Source organism: Astatotilapia calliptera, chromosome 23 (assembly GCF_964374335.1).
Source record: "Astatotilapia calliptera chromosome 23, fAstCal68.1, whole genome shotgun sequence".
Lineage (NCBI taxonomy): Eukaryota > Metazoa > Chordata > Actinopteri > Cichliformes > Cichlidae > Astatotilapia > Astatotilapia calliptera.
Genome location: NC_137443.1, coordinates 46,349,607 through 46,366,214, shown reverse-complemented (window position 1 = coordinate 46,366,214; position 16,608 = coordinate 46,349,607). Strand labels below are relative to the sequence as shown.

The following is a 16,608-nucleotide window of genomic DNA, read 5'->3' as shown; positions in this document are numbered from 1 at the left end:
AAAACTTTAACCAGAAATTGTTTATGGGACATGTGTCGTTATTTATGTTTGTGGAAATGTGCATTAAAATTAAAATAAAGATGCTGGTGTCTGACGTTACTGACTTCCCAATTGTGTAGCTTCTGGTGTGGCCTTCACAATTCAATTTTCAATTCAATTTTATTTTCTCAGCGACAAATCACAACAATATTATAAGGCAGACCCTACAATAATACATACAGAGAAAAAGCCCAACAATCATATGACTCCCTATGAGTGAGCAGTCTGGAGACAGTGGGAAGGGAAAACTCCCTTTTAACAGGAAGAAACCTCCAGCAGAACCAGGCTCAGGGAGGGGCGGGGCCATCTGCTGCGACTGGTTGGGATGAGAGAAGGAAGACAGGATAAAGACACGCTGTGGAAGAGAGACAGAGGTTAATAACAGGTATGATTCAATGCAGAGAGCTGCATTAACACACAGTGAGTAGGAAAGGTGACTGAAGAAGAAATACGCATTGCATCATGGGAATCCCTCAGCCACATACACCTGTTGCACTACACAACAAATGCAAGCATGTCAGTTTTATTCATTTTATGCTCATCTTCGTACAAATTTTAAAGGTAATGCAGTCAAAACTTTGTAAGTATCTGAGTGATTGGATGAAGCGGTTTGATGACGTAACACGTATTAGATTATAATATTATTTTATGCCATGTTAGACCCCTAATTAAAGATGGTGAATTATTATGTAGTTTTAGTTGGCATTATTCTCCTGAATTAGAAGAAGCTGATAACTATTGCATTAGTTAAACTGATTTGCATTACATTAAACTGCTGACTTGTTGTGAATGAATGATATTGTTTTATGATGCATTATACTGCTGAGTTATAAGAAATACTGTTCGCAGAAAGTAATTGTCTTATTTGTCTGATTAGAAGAGAACAGAATATACTGGAGTTTTCTGCCCCATCTCAGCAGGAGCAGATAGACGGGGAGCCAAGGTCGTAGCTTAGGCGCTGTGTGAGAGAAAGCATGTGAATGTTTAGGCTTTTTATGATAAGGTGGAGGCACCAGAGGCTATAAGAGTTTGAGCAATGCTCCACCATTTTGAGATCTGAGGCTGTCTGCATCAGTGCCCATCTCCCACGCGTGTGTTCATTAAAATCATCGTTTGACTCAACCCGACCGGACCAGTGTTGTTATTGTGGTTTTTCCTCTTGTCTCCATCCCCAATATTTTGAACCATAACACATGCTATTTTAGTTTAAAATGCTTATAATCTTATGATAAATGGTAGTTTTGTTGTTACTTTTACAATATTATCCATCCTTCAGTTTCAGCGAACATGACAGTTAGCAGTGTAATAATTCCTCTGTGATAAAGAAAAATTAGCTTGTTTTCTTTTTGTGTGGGAGCTCGCACAGTGTTTCAACTTTACAGCCTTTTAATATGAAAGTCCTGTCAGTACACTTCCTTTTTACATCATTTCACACTTGCCCCGTGAAGGGCAACAGTCTGACGTCTGCTTAGCCAGGAAAGCTTCAGCTTGTTTCTTTCCGCACATCTTCCTCTTCACTGTCGGTGGCTCATAGACATGTTAACAAGCATGGACGTATCAAAAGTTTGCTTGATTTTGCTGTTACCACTAGCTGTGTCCCATGATGCTGAAGGTAATACAAGGAAACTATTTTCATTATGCATTATTAATATTTTTAAATTTATAACCTCCTTGCTTTTAGTTTAAACTAAACACATTATTATGGGATTAAAAAGATGGTTTAACATTCACAAAATATAGAAACTAAAGTCCTCTCTGACACAGGCTGAATCTTGTATTTACCGTATTTTGCTGTCCCTGTTTACAGAGACTGTTGTGAAGACAGTCAGGAGAGAACACGATGTCACTCGGATTTGCAACAAGGAAAGTCAGACTACTATTGTTTTGATTATCTGTAAGATCAAAAGACAGAGGGACACAGGAGGAGAGTGTCATCTGCTGTATCGACACGGAGAGAACGTTACTCAGGAATGTGACCCCAGGTTCTCAATAACAAAAGAAAATCAGACTGCCTTTCTGGAGCTGACCAGTTTAACACCAGCTGATAGTGGGAACTTCACCTGTGAGTGTACAAACACTGAAGGGACATATATTGTCCATATCAGTGTCACTGTGGAAGGTAAATGCATTTTGGTTTCTTTATCTGACACAGTTATTCAGCACTGTGTTAGCATTGTATTGACCTGCTTATGTGTTTTTTATTCTTGTAATTTGTTCATTTCTTTTCTTCTTATTTTCACTGACAGCAGTTTAAATACTCTCACTGACTCATTTATCAGGTACATCTTTGAACCGAGTTGGACCACCTTCAGCCATCAAACATGTCTTCATTTTTTGTGGCACAACAAGGCGCTAAAAACATTCCTCAAAGATTCTCAAGACATATTGAAATTACATCATCACACAGTTGCTGCAGATTTGTCAGCTGCTCTTACTTGAAGCAAACTTTCCGTTCCACCACATCCCAAAGGTGCTCTGCTGGATTGAGATCTGGTGACTGCGCAGGCCGTACATGATTTGAGCGCCGTGACATGGTGTGGTATCCTGCTGGAAGCAGCCATCAGACGATGGGTATTTTTTGGGCATAAAGACATGAATGTGGTCAGCAACAACCTTCAGGCAGGCTGTGGTGTTTAAATGATGCTCAGTGGTTACTACAGGGTCCAAAGTTTGCAAAGAAAATCCCCCACAGAGCATTACACCACCAGCAGTCTGAACTGTTAGAAATCAACTCATCGGGCAAGGCATCGTTTTTTTAGTCTTCTGTTGTCCAGACTTGCAAACTGTAGCCTCAGCTTGCTGTTGTTAGAGGACAGCAGTGATATCCAGTGTGGTCCGCTCTGCCTCAAGGTTTGATGTGTAAACAGCATTTTTACCCAGAGAATCACAGCTCACTGGATATTTTCTATTTTTCAGACCATTGTCTGTGAACAGAGATGATTGTGTGGGAAAATCCCAGCAGATCAGCAGTTTGTGAAGCACTGGGACCAGTAACATGTGCCATGTTGCTCTGTTTGAGCATTGATTTGCTGACATTTTATTATTTTATTAACCTTTATTTAACCAGGAAGATGAAGCTGACATGTGATTGACAAATGAAATGAACACTGAAATATTTGTGTTACACCCTGAACAAGTATACCTCATAAAGTGGCCAGTGAATGTATATAAGCAGTTGGACCAATTTCAGTTCATAGTAATATTCAGAAAAGATGCAAAAGAAGAAGAAGAAGACAAAAGAAAAGAGCACAGTGACAATATTTAAAGCTCTGTGGTTATAAAACTGGGGTTTCATTACTTCACTCAGAGTTTCAGTAGACGTAAACTGTGTTTGATTTGTGTTTTGATTTCCAGGAAATGAAAGTAAATGATTTTACTGACAAATGCATCTTTTCAATGATTTAGACACAAACGAGGCCCACACTTCAGCAGACAAATCTTTTTCCGTTTATCTGCCCGGTGTTGTGATCATCTTTATAACTGGAGTTATCGTGGGATTTATCTACTGGAGGAAAAGTAATGGGTGAGACTATTTTTGCTGCAGTAATTCAAAGATGATATAGATGTAGAGAAAGTAAAAGGAAACATCACATTTCAATAAATGAGAATTCGGTGTATGTTAAACATCATGTCTAGAATGAACACTTTTTATCCTTCCAAAAATAATTATCATTATTAAGAGAGAAGATAATATAAATGTAGATGTTCTTACTTGATTTTTCTCTGTTTGAATGTGAATAGTGTTACACTAATGCTGACATCCTTTCTTATCAACGTGGCTGCTTAAGGTCAGGAACATCTGGAGTGTCTGTACCTGAAAATCCCAACGGTTTGGTGAGCAATTTATTGCTACGATCTACAGCAGCTAGTTAAAAGTTTGCAGAAATGTAGTTTTTTACCATCAGGGCCTTATGAGCCTATACTGGTGTTTTTAAAAGTTATGTTTGACTTTATGACTTTCTGTCTCATTTCTGGGATGCTTAGAACTCATATTGCACTGCTGGAAATAGTTTATTTTGATGATTAATTTTGCATTATAATATTTATTTTTGTTTTTCCTGCATTATATAAAAATTGGTGTATTTCAGAAATAAAACTATGAAGACACTCAAAATAAATTTCCTGTGGTGGGAAACTATTTTGTGCAACTATTTTGTATTTACAGTTTTGAGAGATAAGCCTCTTAAATTTCTCTAACTAGAAATATATGTTAAAAAACAAAAACGATTTTCAATTTTTTGGTAGTTTATTGCATTTTTTTTTGCAATTTATGTAATTACTGTGCACTTAATGCAGATATATTATTAGAATTTGGGCTATAATGGTTGTATTGATGTATATCAACTTGAAATGCTCCCAAAAATGGCACTACAGCATGTAAAAATATAATATGAGCTCTGGCAGACTTGGTAAAACATGTACATTTATGTTTTAGGATGTTACTTACATAGATAATTACAGATTATTGTTATAATACTATTAGTGCCAACTTCAGTGTCCTTTATTTTGTGAAGAAGCTCTTACAGAAATGAGCAGAAACATTAAATAATCCAGGCAACAGATGGAGAGATTTAAAGATCAATAGAGTGTGTGGGTAGACCGGGTTGAACTTGATTAATACCTAAAATATTTCACTTTTCTAAAGGATGACGATGAGCCAGATCAGCCCTATACAAACCTTCAGCAGCCATCGAGTGATTCCTACCAGACTATCATCTCAGTGAACCATCAACACGACAACAAGACACGCTCAGCAAGAAGCACAGGAACTGTGGGAGTGGATAATAAAGCTCTATGAAACATTTTAAAGTATATAAAACTTTAGGTGACATACTAATATAATAATATTCATATATTATAATAAACGTCCATCTTTTCACACTGGATAGTTGTTTCCCAGTAATGGAGACCATTCAGTCATAATACTCCAACTCAGGCTCTCAGATTTAATACAATACAAACACAATAAACTGTGGCAAACATGACTCTTTGTATCAGACTAGTTTTGTTTTTGAACAAACATCTCATCATAATTTGAACACAATGTCCATCCAGATAAACAGAGAGATCAGTCTGGCTTAAACAATGTTGGTGGTTTACCTTCTACTGTCCTTCCACTTTTATGCACTTCTATTTTAGACATAGTAAAAGTTTCAGTGTAGACACAAGAGGTGAAATAAGGAGGGTGCAAGTCTTCCTGCTTTCACTATAGTCTACCTCACACTGTCAGCCACAGTTACTTCCTCACCAGCATGACTGCACGGAAACTCTGCTTTCTCCTGCTTCTGCTTGTGGTTTTTAGCAGTGAAGGTAAATATATATAATTAAAAAAGAAAAGCTGTAAAGCCAGGTGTTTAAGAAGAAAGCTTTAGTTAGGTTAGTGAAATAATATATGTGATTGATTTTCCCACAACAACAAATATATAGAAACTATAATCCCGATTTTGTTTCATTTTAACTGGAACAATTTATAGAGACTCTTGTGAAGACAATTGGAAAGAAACCCGATTCCACTCAAATATGCAGCAAAACAACTCTGAATATTACTGTGATGATACTGTGTGAGATCAGCACAGAGAGGAGCCGAGGAGAACAGCGTCGTCTGCTCTATCGTTACGACCGAGGCTTTATTCATGGCTGTGACTCCAGGTTCACACTGATCAAAGAAAATGAGACTGTGTTTCTCCACCTGCTCAACTTAACATCTGAAGACAGTGGGAACTACACCTGTGAGTGTGGATTTCGTGGTGGATTGTATGTTCTCCATCTCAGTGTGACTGTGAGAGGTAAAAACATTTTCTATTTATACCCACACCGCAGATTCAAGGTGGATGTTTGGAACTGCGTTAACACTTTCTTTTCTGTCATACATGGTTTGAGGTCGTCATTCCCGCCTGCAGCGGATTAATGAAAGGTTTCAGTCAGGAGATGAACATCTGGAATGTTTTTAAGCTCTTCTTCTGGCTAATTTGTTTAAAATTTCATTATAAAACTGCTCCAATCACAACTTTGGTGTTATTTCATCAGTGAAGTGTTTGAATGATGCAATTGTAACTCTAATGTAATGAAAAGATAAACATGTTTTCCACCTTCATATAACAGGTTAATGCAAATTTCGTGACTTTTCATGTTTTCAAAATGAAGTTTTTTTGTGTGTGTGGCAACATTCAACAGACGATGGAGATTCTTCTGGCATGAAGTTCATGGCTACAGTTCCCATCATTTCTGCTGCTGCTTCACTCATCAGTGTGGCTGTGATAACCTGTGGTTACAGCCTGAGGAGAAATCCTCGCAGGTGAAAACTTTTACTGACGCACTTAAACTCATGAAATGACCCTTTGAAATCACTTGAGCACATTACTGCATACAGCAGCCACTGTGGTGTTCAAAGTATCTCATAGGTTCTTTTAAAACACCACACATTAGTTGTAGACATAGCTAGTCTTGTTTTTGAGGTATTTTTCACCCCATGACCTCTGATGTTTTTATCCTAACAGAGAAAACAGATCAGGTCTAACTAACTTAACAGGATCTGAAACTCGCCAGATGTTTGTGAGTTTTCCATAGTTCTGTTTTACACTTAATTGTGCCGAGGCTGCAGTGCATTATGTCTGTGTTTTAAGCTGCACTTTAATTAAATGTAAATGACAGTGTAAATTGTTGTTTAGGACAAAGAGGACCGCTACATGAGCCTTCATCGGCAAAACATCGATGTCTACCAAACTATCTCCTCCGGTCGCCTTCATCATGATGCTGAGGCCACTGCATGTCACAGTCATGTACAATAATAATCAGAGATGGAGTTTTTACCCTGACTACGTGATCTATAAAACTATGATGCTAGACATGCTATCTATAAAAGACACTGACATTTTCACTTGCCAGCATCATGTGTACTGTTAGTTTGTTTTGCACTGAAAAAAGAGAAAAATATTAACGTCCAGTAAAACTTGTAATTATGTTGTGAATGAATTGCCTTAATTCATGGCTTTTAACACCATTTACTTTCTGTTTTTTATCTGGTTTGAACGTTGAAAATCCTGCCACTTGGCTCTGTGGCCTCTGCCACCATTATGGTTTTTGCTATACTGGTCCACTTGATAGTCATATTTGATTCTGATTTTACTTTATTTTGAGTCATTAGAATCAGAACGGGGGTCAGGAAAGAAGAAAAAAGATAAGCTGGGGAGAAAGTTAACAGAAGAAGAGGGAAAAATAGAGAAGAAGAGAAATAGATGGAGAGGAAGAGAGAAAAAATACTGAAAATCTATTTCATCATCTGCTGAAAAACACAAGGAAAAACCAACACAGTGGGGAACCCACAGCAACAACCAATAATATGCAGTAAGTAGGCTAGTAAGTAGTAGTAAATAATAGATATTAAATGTTACTGAGCAGTAAATGGGCCCAGAGGGCCGAGACCTGAGGGCACCCCACCCGCAGCACAGGCCCAACAGAGCCAGGGGGCCGGGCCCCACCGAGCAGCCGCCCAGAGTGAGCCACTAAACACAGAGAACCACTAATGCACTGTGGGTGGGGGCACCAGCTACTGGCAGGAAGTGTGGTGGGGGGAAATAATACGTGACTATTTTTATGTGGAGTGGAATTAAACTGCCATAGAATATGCTTGTGGTGGATTTGACTCAACACAAGCGTATTGTCAAAGTGTTCTTTGGCATGCATCGAGACAGTTTCTCAGATACTGAAGTGACTTGAGCAGAGCCAGTTAAAGCCTACTGTGCTTGAGTGGGCAGCTCAAGTTTCCACGTGGAAGGTTTAGTGAGACAAAGACAGGAAGTTAAAGCTGCTGACTAATAATCTGCAGGTTCCTGATTTGAGTCTCTGTTAAGAGGATGGTGTCTCTGAGATAATTGCTTTTGTGCATCGATAAATAAACAGGGAAATAAATGAATAGAAAAAAGCATCCGAGCGGATGTGCACCGACGGTGTGCCCACTGGTCTTAAAGTGCCTTTGCGCCCCTTACCATTTATGGAGGTCCCATTTGGGCACATTGGCATGGACCTATAGTGTACATGGATATTGCTTTGTATTAGTTCTGGTATATTATACAACACAATAACATGATGCAGTGCTGCTGTGCACCATTTCTGCAAAGAGTGTGGTGCAAGCAAGGAAGATAAGATAACTCTTGCACAGTCATACCTAGTGCAATAATACAACAAAACTGGAAACTGTCCCACCATAACACAATCATTTAGATACAATATTGGACTTTGTCTACATGTAACTGCACAAATAGAATTTAGAAATGTAATTATTGACAAGAGTGAACAACCACTTATAATGTAATCTACAGCTGTGACCAAACAGCTAGATAATCAGAAGTGTTGTGTTTTCTACAAAGTTTGCTGTTTCAGTGAGAGTCATATGTCATATCATTTCAAACAGTGGCGATCCAGAAATGTTGTACAAACGAGTAAGACTAACTATAGACTTTAGCCAAAGTTGTTAAGTTAGCTAAAGAGTTGGGATTGTGTGTAAGGCATAAATAAACCTAAAATGCAATGTTTTGGACGTTCTTTGGCACATTTCCCTACTGTAGGGGTCTCTGCAAGCATACGGGGCTCTGAGAGGGAACAAGATGACAACGAGGAATTCTAATAATAATAATAATGGATTGGATTTATATAGCGCTTTTCAAGGCACCCAAAGCGCTTTACAATGCCACTATTCATTCACTCTCACATTCATACACTGGTGGAGGCAAGCTACAGTTGTAGCCACAGCTGCCCTGGGGCAGACTGACAGAAGCGAGGCTGCCATATCGCGCCATCGGCCCCTCTGGCCAAGACCAGTAGACAAGTAGGGTAAAGTGTCTTACCCAGGGACACAACGACCAGGACAGAGAGCCCTGGGATCGAACCGGCGACCTTCCGGTTACAGATGCGATTCCCAAACCCCTGAGCCACGGTCGCCCACAATTCTACTGGAAACAGTCGATCATGTCTGTCAAAGCTGAATTCAGGGCAAACTAGGCTAAATTAGTGTTTTTAGCTAACAGCTACAGTAAGCATAAAAGTGACTGTTGGGCTATTATTTGTTAACAGGGGCGATTTTAGCCCATTTTTGGGGTGCTTTGGTTCATTTTTGGGGTGCTTCAGCACTTACTTACTTTTTTTTTGACAATATTTCCTGTTTGTGTGACACACTACTAAAAATATAAAAGGCAGAACTTGGTTGAGAGGTAACTTTTTAACAACAAAAGTATCCATAATATTTTTTAATATTTTGTAATAATTTATTTGTAATAATTTATTCTGTTTCAGGAGTGTTTTTATGCATCTGTATTATATTATACAAACACATTAAAAGTGAATCTCTGTCCAAAATATGCACTCAGTTTACTTCTTACTCACTATGAGCATCATTCATTATTCTCCTCCAGTAATTAAGGTTAGGATATGTATTTTTTTTATTCCAATCCATTCTTCTTTGGCAGCATTCAAATAACCTTGATCAGAATTGATGGTTTTGTTACAGACTTTTCAAAAAAGTGTTTTGCTTTTCTTTCACAAATGTGGGATTAAATTGTTAAAAAGTACAAAACAGTGATGTCATGTTTTGTGATGAGGACCCAGACACAGAGAGACTTGATGGATTTAAGAATCTTTTGATTTAATAAAGAAATTTGCAGACTTGCACAGAGATGGTAAAATTATGATGACTGATAAAGGAGGCGAAGACAACATGAGGACAGGGAGGATGCAGGGACCGACAGAGACGGGGAAGAAGTCTCATTGTGACGAGTAAAGTGTATCTTGGCTGGCTGGGCAGCTCTCTGGGTGCTCAGCCCCCCGAAGCTCTGATCCTAGAATCGCTCCTGAATTGTGTTAATACAGTATGTCACAATGAAAACATAACTGTACAGGGTGGGCCAGTTATATGGATACACCGTAATAACATGGGAATGGTTGGTGATATTAGAGTCCTGTTTGTGGCACATTAGTATATGTGAGGGGGCAAACTCCTCAAGTTGGGTGGTGACCATGGTGGCCATTTAGAAGTCGGCCATCTGATACCAAATGATACCAAAGAAGGTAAAGTAAATAATTTTTAAAGGTAAATGTAGAGGAAACATCAAAAGTTGTCACGGCTGGGGCAGCAGTCGTGTGGTGGAGTGAATGAGGACCAAGATGCAGACGGCGGTGGAGATGCGAGTGGAGATTTATTTACAGTGAAAATAACAAAGGTGAGGGAAGAAGTGAACATCAACCTAAACTGGGAAGAACTAACAGACAAAGCAGAAAACATGAGGGCAGCAGGGAAACACAGAGATGACACGAAGAAGGCAGAGAGACGTGGAGAAACACCGATGGACACGGAGACTTTTCACCTGTTCCTTTTGTTTGAAGTGGCCGAACTTGGCCACAGTAGGACGTGGTCTCCCGGTCGCAGCCCGCATGGGGCCGATGCGATGCACTCTATCAAAGGCCATGTTCTTCACCGTGTCCTCCGGCAGCTTCAGGTGGGTTTTGATGAAGTTTTTGCACTCTGAGCCTTCTTCATCACAAGATCCTGGAAGCACTGATCAATGTAATCTTGGAGAGCCTCTAAACTCTCCCCGTTGTTCTCCAGGGTGTTGGAGATGATTTAGACAAATATTGTTAGTTAGAAGACAATTGATAAGTGTATTTGGTAATACTGAAGCTTAAAGGAATTTGTTCAATTCTAAACTACCATTCGCTTTAATTTTCCGCCAAAATCTCCGGCGTCTGACGTCAGTTACAACATGAGTCGCTTACCTCTGTCACTCTGAAGTCACATTGAGTTTTCCTCACTGACTGTTTTAGACAGGATTGTGGGAGCAACACAAAAAGCAGCTTCAGCTGGAAACACACAGTTTAGTGTCTTTGCTGCTCGCTTTAAGTCACAATAAACAGAAAACTCATTGTGTCTCATGTCAGAATCAAATCCCTCATATACAGGAAAGGAAGAGGAGGAGCTTATTTCCTGCAGGGAGAGGTTAGCAGTCTGTGTCTTTCTCATTTCTGACTCCTAAAGAGCTGAAAAACACAGGCTGTTATTGGCTGGCTGACACTGGGATTAATGTCCTTGAAGCCAGCAGTCTTTAATGTCCAGGTTCAGAACGGGCAGGTGAAAAACAGTCCTTTATGTCCTCTGATGTTCAATAAACTGTCCTGATTACTGAGGGAGCAGAGAAAGTGTCTCCATCACTCACCACAGCTGGATGCTCTGAAATCCTGGAATCCAGCTGTGGAGAGGAGCGCCGGCGGCGTGGACGCAGTTTAGTAATCAGGGAACGGGAGGCAGGAGGGAAACACAGCTGGGACCAATTACACACACGAGACAGGAAACAGTAACACAGGACTGTCAAAGTAAAACAGGAAATATAACACAGAGTCCAAAGTAAGGAGACGTGGGACACAGTGAAGACACAGAAACAGAAACCAGAACTATAATCACAAAACAAACTCAGAAACATAAAGAGTGAATCAGCTGATTCAGTGTTTGTGACAAAAACATGGATCCTGGTTAATAACTTTTATTTGTTTGTTTCTGTATTATTTTGTGTATCGTTCTTATGAGCTGTTGTTTTGTCAGTGAAATATTATTTCATTGTTTTAAGCTTTTTGTTGACTTTGAAGTGCTTAAGTTGATATTTTTGAACATTTAATTTGTTCGATTATTGTCGAGTCGATAAAACTGTCAAACGCACAGCTGCTTCCAGCACGGCCGGAGGAGAGGTGGCCGAGCAGACGCACAACACACACAGCTCACAGGTTTGCATTTCTAGATATTGCAGATGTTGCAGAAATTGAGAGTAAAGAACTCAGAGATCCAGCGCTGTCTCCTGCCCCTTATTTATACACCACAACACAACGACAGGCGTAACTCACACAAACGGGTAACATGAGGCTCAGATGCTTTGGACGTGTTCACATATACTGGACACAGAATGATGAAGATGGAGCTGCAGGAAGGAGGAAAAGAGGAAAAACACAGAAAAGATTCACAGATGTGGTGAAAAAGGACACGACAGCTTCTGTTTGTTAGTTTGGTTTTTCTTTATTTGGTAAAGATTCAGAAATAAAGAGAAGATCACATGTTTGAATATTATATTAACGTTCTGTAATTACAACAAGTTGTAAAATCTTTCCAGAGTGAGACAGAGACTGTGCAGAGACTGTAGAAGGACAGAGCAGCAGCAGAGCAGTCCAGATACACTGATGATCCTCTGTCAGATCCAGAGGGACACACAGGGCTGATGCTGGACTCTACATTGTGTCTGACAGTGGAGCTGTTCTCAGAGCAGTTCACTCTGCAGCACTGACAGTCATCTGCACTTCATTCCTCTGTCAGTCACTGCTGGATGAAGCTCTCCTCTCCACCTCCCAGTAACATGGCCCAGTCAGAGCGTCTCTACACACAAGCTGCTGCTGCTTCAACCTCTCTGGATCATCAGGACACAGCTGCTCCTCTCTCAGCACACACACCGTCCTGTTTAATGCCACGACATCCACCTGCAGAGAGAAGGAGGAAGAGCAGAGGAGATAAACGAGTGTTTCCAGAGACTCTTCATCAGCTGTCAGTCAGTGATGCAGCACATCCAGTATAAAGAGCAGCAGGGACGTCAGTGCTGGGACTGTACTAGGACTCATTGTTGCTTCACTTTTTCTAATCTTTGGATTTTTATTGAAGTTGCTGAAAATGTTTTTCCCTCCTAGTTTGAGTTTGGACTTTCATTCATTAGAAGAACCTTGGTGTGTCCACTCTGAGCTCTGTAGGAACCCCAACAACAAGCCCAACAATCCAGATGGACGGTTCCAGCTGTTAACTGGAGGAATTCCATCCAAACATCTGCTCTCACTAAATTCTTCCTCACCTACAGACTGTGTTCTTCACTGCTTTAAACTTGGAAATCAATGCAGTCATTGGTCTGCGTGCTGCTTTGTTCAGAGAGCTGATTGGCTGTTGACAGTGTTTGATCAGAGCGTGTCAGCCGTTACTATGGTGACCATAAGGGTGAGAAACAGGAAGTGTTTGTGTCCAATCCTGAAGCCTGTCACCGTTCTCCTCTCACAGCTTCACTGAGAAGCTGCAGCTTTACAGGAAACACTGGATCTTTGTTTCATACTGACTGTGTTTAGTACAATACTGCTGACAGCACCACCCACTCACTCCATCACTCTACTGACCTCAGAGTCTCCAGTCTGTAGTCTGGACTCTGCTGAAGATCAGACAGCTGCTTCACATCTGGATCCTTCAGGTTGTTTCCAAACATGTAGTTGTATCTCAGCTCCAGCTGTCTCAGATGGGAGGGGTTGGACTTCAGTGCTGCTGCCAGATAATCACAGCTGATCTTTGACAAACCACAGCTCATCAATCTGTATAAAGAATGAAAGATGTAAGTTTATTAGACAAAGTGCTTGAAATCATTCAGTGTTTCATCATCTGTTCAGAGCTGAAGAAGGTTCAGAATGTAGAAGTTTAGAAAATGGAAACTCCAAACAGCTGAAGCCAACAGGAAGCAGCTTCAAACAGGAAACTGTGCAGAGTTTCAGACTATATGTCCTGATGCAGCCAGTTGGATTTTGGAGATTTGAATCTCTGTTCTGTGACTAAGTCCTTGAATCATTTCTTCCAGTTGGTCCAACACAAGGGCGCAGATTTGTTTTAGTTATTCGTTCACAGAGGCTGTTAAAATTATACGTCTAACATTAAAATGTTGGTGAGACAATAATTTCATCCTAATGGTGCTGACATATTCATAGGGTTAATTTTTGCGACAAAATGTCATGAGGTAGTCATTATTTTGCAAATATCCACCTTGTAGTGCAGTTTGCACAAATTGTTTTAAAAATGCACTCAGCCTACAAACATTACTGATCAGTCAAGATCTGCACAAATTGACAGAAACACTGAAGCAGCTGCACATTTTATTCTTATTGTCATGTTTGTCCTATTTGTCAGGTGACAGAAGAACCAACACAAAGCTCAGAGAGCAATGGTGACACAAGATCACAGGTGGAATTGGATGATGACTTGTTGGTTCATGACTGTATTTGAAGCACATGTGTGACTGCATGTATGTGGAATGTCTCACTGTTATTTATCAGGTGACAGAGGCAGCTCTGCCATGTTGTAGCTCAGAGGTGAAGAGGCGAGGTCACAGGTGACTGACTGATGATTTGGTGCTATAGATTAACTAGTATTTATTATCATGACAATTGTTAGGCTGCTGCTGTAAATTGATTCATTAGTGTATGTTTGACAAAGAATCTGAATTGACATGTCTCACTTTTTATATGGCACGAATCAATGTGTAATTTTATCAGGTGACAATATGTCCTAGTGCAGTCAGAGGGGAGGAGCCAGGGCCAAAGGTGAGGCACATCAAGCACAGAATAATAATTGTAATCTGAGGATAAAACGCAGGTACTGAGGCTGAAAGAAGCCTCAGTGCTCTCAGAAGACTAAAAACATGGGTAAGGTCAACAGTGACTCAAATGAGATTAAACAATGCTGCTGTATGTCCACCAGGAGAGACTGGACAGTCAGAGCGTTCTCACTCCCGAGGCGTAACATGTCGACGTTTTGTCACGTCCCGCGGCGTTCCTGAGGAACGCGAAAGGAGACCTTCGGCGTTCTTATGGTACGCGGCGGGTTATGGCTGGAATCCAGTGCAATGACGCTCCCGCGGTAGTAGACGTTCCAGCCCTGTATTCCAGCCCTAAACCTAACCTTATCCCTAGCCCTGACCATAACCTTATTCCTGACCTTAACCAGGACTTTAATGAAGTTAAATAGCGTGTTTCTAAGCGATTTGAATAAAAAGAGCGAACATGTGTAGGTTCAGTCCAGACGGTTCTCATATTTCCTCTTTTTTCCGAGGTCGTCATTTAGGAACGTGGTGGGTAGCCGAAAACGTAATATGGTGACGATTTGTCACCTAGCGTAAAATGTTACGCTTTGGGAGTGAGAACGGGTTGGGACAGTATAGATGCAAAACGAATAGTTATGTCTATAACTTCTGTTCCCTGAAGGAGAGGAACGAGGTACAACACATAAGTATGGGATATCACGCCCTCGCGTGTCCTGGCTGAAGAAACCTTTATTCACGCCTTTACGGCAGATGACGTGTGATGACACGCGCAAGGCCCCGCCCGCACATATAGCCGCTGCCATCACCGTCATCCCTCAGTTCGATAGCCGCTCTTCACCGAGCCAACTGCTCAGTGGGGCCACCCTGTGTTGTACCTCGTTCCTCTCCTTCAGGGAACAGAAGTTATAGACATAACTATTCGTTCCCTTTCAGTCGATTCACTCGGTACAACACATAAGTATGGGACCTATATACACGCCCCGCAGAGCAGCCACCGAACCGGAACGGGACCACCACATCCTCAGTGAGTGGTAGACCCAGCAGAAAGGACAGCATGAGCCACCGAAGGGGCTGTAATGTCCAACCGATAAAACCGCACAAAAGTGTGCGGTGACGCCCAATTAGCCGCTGCACAAATATCAGCCACAGGCACCCCTCTAAAAAGAGCCCATGAGGTCGCCATCCCCCTGGTGGAATGAGCTCCCACCCCGTGGGGCAACGCAAAACCTCCGGTGCTGTATGCCAGCGAGATAGCTTCTACAATCCAGTGGGACAGCCTCTGTCTGGACAGAGCTCTACCTCTATTCGGATTAGCGAAGCAGACAAACAACTGGTCACACAAACGCACATCCCGAGTGCGCTCAATGTAGGTGCGTAGCGCACGCACCGGACAAAGAGAATGCACCCTCCTCTGCTCCTCAGATTCAAAAGGAGGGGAGCAAAAGCTCAGCAACTCAAACTCCATTGAACTATAAGATGCAGGCATGACCTTGGGAAGATAGGCGGCATTCGGACGCAATACGACCTTGCGGCCATCAGGAGAAAACAGTGTGCAGGCAGGATGCACAGACAGCGCATGAAGGTCCCCCACTCGCTTCGCCGAGGCCAAAGCGAGAAGTAATGCGGTCTTATACGAAAGAAGTTTCATATCTACCGACTCAACGGGTTCAAACGGAGGGCCACAAAGGGCCTCCAGCACCAAAGACAAGTCCCAAGCAGGGACACTGGACTTAAGCACGGGCCTCAGCCGGCGAACCCCTTTCAGAAAACGCACGGCGAGGGGATGCGCACCTGGTGTCACCCCGTCAAAACCGATATGACAAGCCGATATAGCCGCTAAATAAACCTTGATCGTCGAAAACGAAAGGCCTTTATCCAACAGCTCCTGCAGGAATGTCAAAACATCCACAATAGAGCACTGAAATGGGAGAGTGTGGCGGTCCTGGCACCATCGCTCGAAGGCTCGCCATTTGTAAGCGTACAAGCCTCTAGTAGACGAGGCCCTGGCGCTCTGAATCGTCGCTACCACACTAGGTGGCAGACCCTTAGCAACCAAGTTTAACCTCTCAGCAGGTAAGCATGAAGGTGCCACAGATCCGGGCGCGGATGAAACACTTCCCCCCCCGCCTGAGAGAGGAGATCCCTGCGGAGAGGAAGCTGCCAAGGACTTGCTGCAAGCAGGCTGATTATTTCTGCATACCAC

The 16,608-nt window shown here is 41.6% G+C and overlaps 1 protein-coding gene and 1 long non-coding RNA gene across 2 annotated transcripts in view; one reads left to right on the top strand and one right to left on the bottom strand.

Moving 5' to 3' along the window:
• Positions 1-16,608, bottom strand: part of LOC113018375 (protein NLRC3-like) — a 143,393-nt gene that overhangs the window by 84,758 nt on the left and 42,027 nt on the right. The gene's annotated exons all lie outside the window — the stretch shown is intronic.
• On the top strand, positions 5,271-6,338 carry LOC145424411 (uncharacterized). The gene is made up of 3 exons (XR_013905494.1): positions 5,271-5,349; positions 5,514-5,825; positions 6,214-6,338. It is a non-coding gene; the product is annotated as an uncharacterized LOC145424411 (long non-coding RNA).